Source organism: Anser anser, assembly GCF_964211835.1.
Source record: "Anser anser genome assembly, chromosome: 14".
Classification (NCBI taxonomy): domain Eukaryota; kingdom Metazoa; phylum Chordata; class Aves; order Anseriformes; family Anatidae; genus Anser; species Anser anser.
The window spans coordinates 13,417,447-13,428,736 of record NC_139735.1 but is presented as its reverse complement, the minus strand read 5'-3'; the positions used below and the strand labels follow the sequence as shown (position 1 = coordinate 13,428,736).

The 11,290-nt window shown below is 54.7% G+C and overlaps 1 long non-coding RNA gene across 1 annotated transcript; it reads left to right on the top strand.

Annotated features, from left to right (window-relative positions):
- The first annotated feature begins 6,426 nt into the window (after positions 1–6,426).
- LOC310881444 lies at positions 6,427–10,984 on the top strand. Its single transcript, XR_014572406.1, has 2 exons — positions 6,427–6,545; positions 8,544–10,984. It is a non-coding gene; the product is annotated as an uncharacterized lncRNA (long non-coding RNA).
- Positions 10,985–11,290: the final 306 nt, after the last annotated feature.

Here is an 11,290-nt window from a genome sequence, read left to right as displayed (position 1 = left end):
CTCCTGCTGCCCCCAGCAGCCAGCTGAGGCTGAGAAAAGTAAGGAGGGAAGAGCTGGAGCTCTTATGGAGCTGGGGGCCCCAGGTGAGGCAGGCCAGGACAGTTAAAACCACTAAGGAACGTGCTTTCTGCTTAGTCTCCGTGCTGGGGGTAGGGTTGTTGTACATCTGTAGGTGCTGTGGGGGGGAGAGGGGCTGGTGGCTCTTCCACTTAGGAGATGGAGGAGATTTGGCAGGAGTTATGGGTCCTGCTGTTATTGTACCAGCACCTTCTGGTGTGCTTGAGGTGGCTGGAGTAGCTGGAAGGGCTGTGTCTCAGCCAGGGCAGGGTGTAGCTGTGCCCAGCGCCACCAGAGCAGCCTTCCTCGGGGGCCTGCGGAGCGCAGTGACCAGGGGCAGAAGCAGGGAGCGCCCCAGGGTGGGCAGGAGGTTGGGAGCACACCCAGCTCTGCTCACACACAAGAGGAGAAATTCTTTCAGTGCACAGAGGATTGCTGCCATAGCTTGATACAAGGTACCTGGGCGCCTCCTGCCATGGCCGAGCCACAATTCTGCTGCACGTTGTGTCCTGCACTGTGACTTTTCCTTCTCCAGAGCTTATTTTCTCATCCCTTGGCTCTGGTGAAAGGCTCCCATTGGTGCTGGAGCTCCGAGCTAATGGTGTGGGGCTGTTCTCTGAACATCACGGTGTGACTGAGCTCGGCCAGCCTTCTGCTGGATCCTGAGCAGTGCTGAGCACTTGTGTTTTCCCTAGCAGATGGACCCAGCTATAGAAATTAAGGCTGAACAGTTTTCCTTTTGCCCGCTGACTTATAAAACCCGTTTGCATAAGGGTGAGGGAGCAAAGGTGGGGAACATCTTTATCTGCTAATGATCCTGTGAATTATACATGCTTAGTATTCATGCATCTGAAGAAGAGGCAAACACAGCTACTTTCTGTGGAGTGACCTTTACCAGCAGCCAATACATTTACATTTAATTTAGAATTACAATTATTAGGTCAACTTGGGAGCAAGTGGAACTTACAGTTATTGAGAGGGGAGAAAAATTGGTCTTGCTGCCTTCATCTGGTGAAATGCTGCTTTTTCTCTTAAAACACACTTGAACACAGCCTGTAGCAGTGTCCCAGGTGCATTTGAGCAGCGTTGCTTGGGCATTTGGGCTGGATGAATTTCTGCTCGATGGGGCCTCTGGCTTTGATGCACCACTGCTGGAGCCAACAGCAGGCTTTGCCTGGCTTCCTTGGTGCCCACCAAGGGGCTTCCCAGCCAGCATGCTGCGTAAAGCCACAGCAAAAACACCACAGCTGCCTTCAAGATGCTACCGAGAAGTTCGCCTGGAGTTTATTAGGGTAACCCCTGCGATGGGTTTGGAGATGGCTGTAACAGTTTGTGAGCGCTGTGCCCTGACCAGGTTGTGGCAGTGGCTGCTCCAAGCTGAGCCGAGCCTCAGGAGGTGCCACCAGCCCCCGGGTGGCTCGGGGCCACGCATAACACCAGCGGCTGGCCTCAGCTTGGGGCAAAACACCCGGGCTCTGCCTGCAAAGCCCCTCGAGTGGGCTCACATCGTGCGCCCCCAGCCCATCGGTAACGCGGCACCCCGCGATCCCAAACATGCAGGCAGGAAGAATCGCATTTCGGCCAATATTGAACATACACCTGAAAGTCACAAAGCCTGCCTCTTGTTTTCATTCCTGAGCTCTGCAACCTGCCAGTGGGATGTGATGTGCTGCGGGTCGGCGGGCACAAAGCACCGCCTGCGTTAACGAGCAATTTCTCATTGAAACCACCACGGGTGGGAGCACGAGAGCATCCCCAGCCCCTTCTCCTCCCGTGGCTCTGGGCTTGGTGCTGCTTAACTCAGCACAGACCAGTGCTCAGGGGCTTCTCCGAGCTCTGCAGATGTTTGCAGAGCTCAACAGGCTGCAAAGCAACATCCTGGCCCTGCGGCCAGCAGGAGGGCGCAGCCTGTCCCGAAATGCTTGGTGCAGCCTTGTGGGAGCGGTGGCACCGCTCTGCTCCCTGTGCCACCAAAAGCATGGTGTGGAAATGTACCCTGTGGTACAGGTGAAATGGCAGAGGGCTCTTCTAAAAAATAAAAAAGTGATATTTGTCTATATGCATGTGGGTGGATGGGGACTGTTACCCAGCTGCTCCCTCGTTGCTGTGGGAAGCAGGGGGTGTCGCGACGCCACGGTTTTGGGAGGCGAGCTCCTGCTGGCTGCCTGCAGCTCCGGGCAATGCCCGTGTCTTTGAGCGTGTCTGGGACTCCAGGCTGAGCCTTTCGGGAGCAATCTTAGATGAGGAGCTGAGTGTGTCATTTGGGAGAGCAGATTTTAAGAGGAACATAAGCTCTTTTCACTGCTCGCTCAGCTCCAAGCACAGACTGGGTGCACATCTCCACGCAGCTCTCGTTTTTGGAGAGCAGCAAATTTGGGCACGTCTGCAAGCAGAGAAGGGGCTGGAGCTGGCCAGGGGCTGTCTGGAGGGACGGTGGCCCCCCGTGGGGATGGCTCCTTCCTCCTAGAGTGGCAGGAGCAACCCAAGCTGCGTGGGAGCTGATGGACAGAACCGTCAGAAGCAGGGGCAGGAGGCTGAAAGCAGCACACCGCCGTTTAACCAGCCTGCCTGACAAAGATGCTCTCCTTAAACCCATTTTTGGAATTTCATTTTAAAGTTGATCACTGCTCTGGGAAAGGTTATTGAAGCTGTTTGGACATAATAAGCACATTAAAAATCCATGTTTACTCCTGAAATTGTCTCGGTGGCGCTGAGCATCCCCGGAGCGATGAGTGCTGCCCCGCGCACCCGGCAGCTTCCAGTGGAAAAAGCTTATTTTAAATTAAGGGACTCAAACTTGCTCCATTAACCCTCGTGCACCACAGATCTCCCACCACCTCTCCGTCCTCATGGGTGTTCGATGTGGGGCTTGGTGCAGGAGGCGCCCCCAAAGAGGTCTCCAAGGGCTGTATGCTGTCCGACCTCAAAGGGTTTCTTCGTAACAAACTCCGGTTGCAAAGAAACGCAGCAAAATGGAGAAATGCCAAAATTTGAGTGCTTCTCAAAGATCGTGTTTATTTTCCTGGCTCCCTGGTGAGGCACCAAGGTATTTCTGTCTCTGTTCGGCAAGTGGGGAATTGAGGCAGGGCAGCGAAGGGAGAAAATATCCTCTGCTCTTGCACCGCCTTTGTGCGAGGATGCGGCACTGGGGCCGGCATCCCTGCGAGCATCCCTGCCTGCACCCCTCGGGGCTCTCTGCAGCCTCTCCTTCGCCCCAAGCCATGGGTTTTGCAGAGGCAGAGAGGCCAGCCTTTGTGTGTGTGTGTGTGTGTGTGTGTGTGTGTGCACGTTGTGCGTGTGCACACACGGGGCCTCGCACAGAGCCGCCGGTACCGGCACAGAGTGCAGCAGCAGCTTTCTCCTCTCCTGCTGCCCCCTGCGATTGCCTTCACGCTTGCTGAAGCTTTGCGAGGGCTGGTTTTGCAAGGGGTCCTGCTGCTCCCCGGGCTAACAGCACGGTGTGGAGAAGAGAGGATCTTTTTACGATGTGAGTCCAGTCACCATTGCAGGTGGTGTGGAAGCAGGGCGAGACTCAGAGCGTGACTCCACAGCAGGGCTTGTTTGGGCTTCAGGAGGTGGCAGGGAAAAGTGGCGTTTTGTGGAGCCTGCACGCAGCAAAGCTGCAGCGGGGAGCAGCAGGGGATCGTGCACTGGGGATCAGCCATGGCACTATGCAAAGGTGCTGAATTTTGAGGGTTTGGGGCACAGCCAAAGGCCCTGGGACCCCGTGGATACATCGCTACTCTCGGTGTTTCCCGCTTTGGGCACGGATTCGGCCCTCTCTTCCAGCAGGGATGCCAAAAACTTGATTTTTGCCTTTTTTTTCCCGCAGTTATGGGATGGCTCCCAGATGTGGAAAAGGACTTTTAAAAGGAAATAGGGCTGAGCAGGCCAGCAAGGCATGCAAACGGCAGGTGCCTGCCCAGAGCATCGCCTTGTCTCCAGCAGAGACGCTGCGAGGGCAGGCAATTAGAGCAGAGGAAACGTGATTAAACGCCCCTCTCCTCTGGATTAAATAAAGGAGGGCTCGGGGCAGATTTCCGCTGAAAATTAATAGGAGACAGAGCACAAATGAGCACAAGGAGTGCTTTATTTCAGGTCAGCCCTTCCCAGAGGTTGTGTTGCTGTGCCTGCCAGAGCTGCAGCTCCAGACGCGAGGGGTTAAAGTGAGGGGCTGCTCCCCAGCCCCCATTCGGGCAGCCCCCCAACGGTTCTCAGGGGCCAAGGACCATCCTGGATGGGTAGTGGCAGAAATACATATTTTTCCTGAGTTTGCAGCAGATTTTTCCTACCTTTTCCCGGGAGAGATTTCATCTCTGGTTCAAAAATATAATTTATAGCCGAGAAAAAATCCACCTTGCCTTCAGGCAGGATTTTTTTCCCCCTGCTCAGTCCATGAGCGTCGTGGGTGACTTTGTGGCACCTCCTCGTGGCACCGTGACCAACCCACTCCCAAGGGCACGGTGTGTGCTGCTGTGAGGGCAGCGTTGATGTGAACCCTTCCCCCTTTGCCCGATGGATTGTTGGCTCATATCTGGAAACCGCCGGCTTGTTGGGAAACTCTATGAATTATTTTTGTGCTGCATTCAGTCTGATAGCAGCGGGTTAGCCAATAGAGGTCATTAAGGATGCGAGCCTGCCCTTCCCAATAAACCACCAGGCTCTGGGTAAAAGATTAGAATGATGGAGCCCCCCAGACTGGAGGAGACCTGTGGGCTCACCAGGCCCAGCCACCCCCAACTGAGTGCCCCCACTGAGCCGTGTCCCCAAGCACCACGTCCACACGTCCCTTACACACCTCTGGGGTGGGGACCCCACCAGTGCCCTGGGCAGCCCGTCCCAGTGCTCGGCCACCCTCTGCAGGACCAAATTCTGCCTGAGGCCCGCTCTGGGCCTCCCCTGCTGCAAATTGATGCCATTTCTTGGAAAGGAGTTTCAAAACCAGCTTGTTTTAAGCATGTGACAGGAATTGCCCGCAGCGGTGTTGGGGACCCCCAGGGTGGGTTTGGGACCCAAAGCGGGGCCAAGGCGCAGGCAGCGAGCCCCAGGGGCACCAGGGCTGCCGCAGCATTTCCCCCCGTTGGCTCCCTTATGGAGCTGTCTCTTACAATGCTTACGGCAGCAAAATCTGCTGCAGGCGTGTGAAGGATTCTCCGTGCAAAACTGATAAGCTGAAGCCTCATTATTATCCCACACAGTGATTATCTCTACTTGATGAAGTCTCTTATTTGCCCAATTTCAGATTGAAACCTTCCCCTTTTCAATTTGAGCCTAATTCATTTCTTGACTCCTGGTTACAGTGCAAGATATCACAAACACTCCCGGCCTCTGCTGGCTCTGATTTATATTGTTAAGAATCATTTACTTGCAATTAAAATGAGCCTTCGGGGCCTTTGCAAACAAGCTGGATTACCTAACAGCAAAACATTTGCTTTTTGTAAACAGAGACTGTGGGCTGTGGGGCTCTGAAATGGACTGGGATGGGAGGAACAGGAGGGGACGTTTCAGCTTTCCCCATCCCTCGTGTCCTCGGCATGGGGACGCATTGGGGACCGGGCTGGAGCATCCCTGGACACTCCGGCTCCCTCCTCTTCCTCCTGCACGGGGAGGAAGGAGCCCAGGGCAATGGGGTGCTCCCTGCCCCACCACCCCCATCACCCCTGAGCCCCCAGAGTGATCTGGATACGTCCCCAGGTGCAGCCTCAGGGACGTGGGACCCAACTGTCATGGAGATGTCACCCAGCAGCGTGTTCTTAATGAAGATAATTAACAGTAGGATCATGTAATTGGCAAAAGCTCCTATTCTTGGCTCCTCTGCTGCAGCTGCTGCAGACAAAACCACCCTGCACCCAGAGGAACGCAACAACCCTCTTAAAATATGGACTTGGCCAAACGCTGAGGATTTGGGATGTAAATGCCCCAAATCCCAGCATCAATTTACAGTAGGGCTGCTGCTTCAAAGAATGCAGCCACCCAAAAAGAGGGTCTTCAACAGGCTCCTAGAACAGCTGAGCGTAAGTACATGTAAAAACTCTGTTAGGCTGTTTGCAAAAGGCTCTGGCCATGCATAAAAGTGGAGAGAAATGCATCAGGATGCATTTGTGGAGGAAAATGGTTTTGCTTTGGCCTGTCCCGAGCTCTGTTTTTTCCAAGCACATTGCTTCCAGCAGGAGGAGGTCACCCCCACGTGCTGCTCGCCCACACCTGATAGGCACCAAATTCAAGAGGCCAGAAGCTGCTGCCCCTTGCTGACCTGGATGGGGTGGCAGAGCTCAAAATTGTCGCCAGCTGGTGGCCAGGCTGAGGAGCTTGTAGGCACCTTCTTGCCTACAAAAGGCTGGGAGAGAGCTGGTGAAGATTTGTGCTTGAGGAAGCAGCACTTTGCTTGCCTGGCTCTAGCCCCCTGCCTGCATCTAGCAAAGCTGCCCTGTGCCCATGGGGATGGTTGGGCAGGATGCTATTGCTGTGCTCCTACCTGCCCTCCCCAGGTGCTGGGGTGCTGTGAGGGCTCCTTGCCCTGCGAGGCTGAGCCTGGCGGACGGGATGGGACGGGAGGTGCTGCTGTAGCTCAGACCCAGTTCCATGGCCAGGATGAGCAGAAAGAAGTGCTGAGTTTTCCCCATTCTGGGGCTGTGCTCGTAGGGTGGGTGCCACAGCAAACCCCAGCCCTGCTGGCTGTGGCTGGGCTCTGCCACGTCCTCCTGAAGCCTCCTGGGGGCTTGGGTAGCAGGACACAAACCTCAAACCTGTGCCACAGGCAGTTACGTCTCTTCTAATTAAGAAGCCCAAGGGTGCTGCGAAGCTGCTGTGAGCATGGCAGCGCTGTCCTCCCTCCTGGCTGCTGAGCTGGAGGGAAGCCTGGTGGTAAAGGGCTAGCAGGGAGGGCACCCTGCTGCTCTGCACCCTTGAGCTCGTGGCTGCGGGGATGGCCCAGACGAGGCTGCTGGGGGGTGTGGGGTGGCAGGGGCAGAGATGCTCCGTGCCATGGGGCTCTCTTGCTCGGAGACCTGAGCCCCGTGGCTTCTTGTGGTGTTGATTTGTGGCTTATCATAGTGCTTGGGGCACTGCTGGTGTGGTTGAGCAGTGTGTTCCCAAAGGGCTTATGAGCAAGGCCACCGCGCTGTCTCAGGGAGCTGTGCTCACAGGGAGCTGCTGCTGCCTCCACCAGAGCTCTGAGCAAGCACCCATCCCCTCCAGTTATCTGCTGCGGCTTCCTCCGCTGACATGCAGTATTTATTTGGTGACTGGATAATTTGAACCTATGGAGCTATTAATTATGACCTTAATCTGATCATTGCTTTGTTCCATTTTTAATTAGCTTAGTCAAACCGAAGTCATTTTGCTCGGTAATATACTTGCTTAAGTGCACGTCTGATTGCGTATCCTTTTTATATCCATCAGAAGCACTCGGGACTGGCTCACGCCCTCAGACTGCAGCCTGGGGCATGAACTCTGAGCCAGCCTCGAGGAGCAGAGGTTTGCAGGCAGCCTGCTCTGCTCCTGAGCAGCCAGTGCCCCTTGGACCTGTCCTGTGGGTAACGGGGAAGAAAATGGGAACTTTGAACCTCCGTGCCACCAAGAATTGGCTTCTCCGTGTTCAGCTTGTGCTGAATGCAAGCAAAGCACTGCTTTATCTGGACGTGAGGTTTGGAGGAGCACCAACCCAGATGTTTTAGGAGGAGCTGTGCTCCTGCTGCTGGGCACAAGGAGCTCAGCTTGTGCCCCCTCTCGGCTCTCGGTGGAGACTCACAAGCAGATGGAGGTTTTCAAGTTATCTGTTCTCAGAGACTGTAGTGATGCTCATGGGTAGCTTTTATCCCAGTGTCTTGGAAGGAAAAGGAAGCTGCTAGCAGAGGGCATGGGCTGGGCAGCCTCGATGGCATCTCAGACCTGCCAGCACCCAGACATCCCCAGCTGCACAGGACAGCTGGGCTCGGGGCTTGGGGCTTTGATGCTGAGAGCTGATGGCTTATTTATGGTCCTAGGGTTGAGATTTCCTTAACCTGGGATCTTGCTGTGTTCCCAGCCCCCCTGGGCTGCACAACACAAATCCATGCCCCTGGTTCCCCTGGAAGAAGGGGATGATGGTGCTGGCTGCTGGTCCCTTAGGCCTGTGGCTTAGAGGTGCTGGAAGGGGCTTGTTTTGCCCCATTTTCCCCTCCCATTTGCATTTCCAGCCCTTGTGTGGCCTCTGGTGCCTGGCCTTGGCAGCTGAGGATGGCAGCACGAGACCAGAGCCTGCACAGGGTTGCCAAGATCACGCTGCAATTGCCCCTGCTGCCTCTTTCTGCCAGGCAGAGGTGCTGGGGCCATTAGGCACGGGAGCGCTAATGAAACAGAACCAGTCCCTGCCATGTTTGCTGCTTTCCCCCGCTTTATTGCCTAATTCACAGCAGGGCAGTTCCACATCCGTTCTCTTGGGATTGAATTTAAGCAGAGCTGTATTTAATCACCTGTCTCATTAATCCCTAATATTCTGTGTGCAGACCTAGCTAACGGAGCTGTGCGAGAAGGCAGCGCTGAGGTGGGAAGGAATTAAACAGCTGTACCCTGATGAAAGCCCAGCCACCAGTTCCTCAGCTGCCAGGGGCTGAAACCCAGGTTTCACTGGAGGACGTGGCCCAAAATCTCCCCAGGGCCCAAGTGTCACACCGCAAGGCAAGGACAAAGCGGAGCTGGAGCCAGGTGATGCTCCCTGAGGGTGGAGCAGGACCAAGGAGGCTTCGTGCCAACGTTTGCACCAGGCAGGTCTTGTCCTGAAGACGGATGTCACCAAGCTCTGGGGCTGGTGGTGCAGGTGACAGTGACCAGCTCCAAGATGAGCGTCCCCTTTGTGCTCTACCTTTTTCCCTGGAGATGCAGGTGGCAGGACCAGTTCCCACCTGCTGCGGGGCACCTCCACCTCCCCCGTGTCCACCAGCCCAGGGGATGCAGCAGGGCAGGATGGGGCTGCAGAGGGAGCTGGGAGCATTGCCATGGTTACAGGCACTTTCCTCATTCTATTTGTCTTTCTTTTTTTTAACCATTGCTCAGGTAGATGCACTGCAAAGCAGCTGAGCAAAAGATGCTGGGATTTCAGACCCCTCCAGCAGCTTGTGTACCCCAGGATGGGTAATGAGGAGAAAGGGACCCCAGGTGGTAGCTCCCTTCTTCTGTCCTAAATTAAACAAGTAGAGGTCCTTCGTTTGGCTCCAAATCATCCCTCCAGGCTGTTCTCCCCACGTGACTGCTTGTCCGTGAGCACCGGGCAGAAACTGTGGTGAACTTGGCAAGGAAAAGAAACCCTGTGCAGCTGTGATTACTGATTTGTGTTCAGAATTACCAAACATCAGAAGAAACGAGGACTCTCCAGCAGTCATGTAGACGTTGTCCTTTGGTCTGTCCTCTTCATCTCCTCTTATTGCTCCTCGTGTCATGCGTCACCTTGAATTATGTTCTTCACTGGGCAGGGACCCGTGATGCCCGCTCCCTGCGCTGCCCAGGGCCCTTGGTAAACAGCAGCTCTTCCAAAACATTTAACGTGGTGGAGGAAAAAAAGGCAACTTTGGGCAATTCCTTCCTCTGCAGGAATCCCCCCAGGCTCCCTCCTAAAGCTGTTCGATCTCCCTTTGATACAACACCTGTAGGTCTACAAAACCTGCCCTTTCACCCTGAGCTGGACTTAAGGAGTCACCCAGCTAATTGGTGATAATTAGCACTGATAATTAGCAGGCACGCCTCAGGATGGTGATAATTTGGGCCTGACCCTGTGTGAAGTGGCTCTGCTCTGGGTGCTCACGCCCTGCGTTGGGCACTGCTCCCCCCCTCCCCAGCACTGTGCGAGTGCTGCGTGATGGGGACGGCCGTGCTCGGCTCCAGCAGGACAAACAAGCTTGTCTGGGTTTTTCCCCGGCATTTCAGCTATAATTGAGCACTTTAAAATGCTTTCTGCCATGAGGCTCTAGAAGAGGTTTGGATCTGAGGCGCAGATGTCTGTTTGAGCAGTGAGAGGTGGACTTGTGCAGCTCCAACCTGCTCCTGCAGAGAGGGGAGATGTCCCCGTGCTTGGGGACACGGCAGCGTCCCAAAGCCTGGCAGTGCCTCCTGGGGGGTTGATGCTCTGGACAGGATGTGGCTGGGGACAGGGACAGGGACACAGCCCCGGGGTGAGGCTGGGCAGAGCTCTCTCGTGGCCAGGGTGTTTGTTCCTTTTTGTGGCTGGCTTCCAGACAGAAATAACAGCTCTGAGCCTCAAGGCCTTTCAACTGGCTCTTCCTGTCGCTGCTTTCTGAAAATAACAATAGTGGGAGGTTTATGTTCCTTCCTTTTTTCCCTAATTCAATCTTTCCGGTGATGTTACAATTGCTTAAGTGGAGCTTTCCCCGATGTGATGTCAGGGCTGGCCGTGTGGCAGAATTACAGCCAGCTGAATTAGTGCTGTGTCTTCTCACTGTGCTCGAGCCTTTGCAGCGACCGCTGGCTTTGTGTCCTCCACCTGCTCCCAGCTCTCCTGTTCCCCCCACGCGTGGTGGCACCAAAATCTGCCCAGAGCTTTGGGGTCAAGCACCCGATGTGCCCTGTCCAGAGCGATGCCACCTATGGGAGCTGCCACCAAGCTGCTGAGCTGAAATACGCTGAAATTGCCAATGCTCTCCTGGGAAGACCCAGAAGTAAGCAAGTGGCAGGGATATACGCTGTATGCTGCACTGCCTGTGCTGTAAAGCCGTGCAAGTCTCTGGAGAGCTGGGGATGGTTGTTCAGAGGCATGGCGAAACCCCGGACGTGCCCCACAAGCCATCAGTGAACCCAGCAGGATGCTTCCGAAGTCAGTGTTACTTTTTCTTCCTTTGCATAAGAGGAAAGCAGATCAGCATAAAATCAGCGAGTAAATTTGCTGGGTGTGATGCTCTTGCTGTAATACCCCAGGTGGTGGGAAACCCCACTAATCCTTCCCCTGGTTAAAAAGTATCCCAGTGAAAGTATTTATTCTAGCCTTCTTGGGAAAACAGGAGGAAATAGCAGGAAAATACTGCCCTATCCTTTCTGTGCCCCAGGATATGGCTGCAGAGCATGGCCAGCTGCCCATACAGACAACTTGAAAGATGGGGAGGAAATGTGATTTTTTTTTTTTCCCCGATGACTTTCTTCCCAGTGATCCTAGCTGCTATCTGTAATGGCAGCAGATCTGTGTCCTCAGACAAAATCTGCTTTTCGAGTGATGATGTCCCTTTTTATAATAAACGCTGCCAACTCT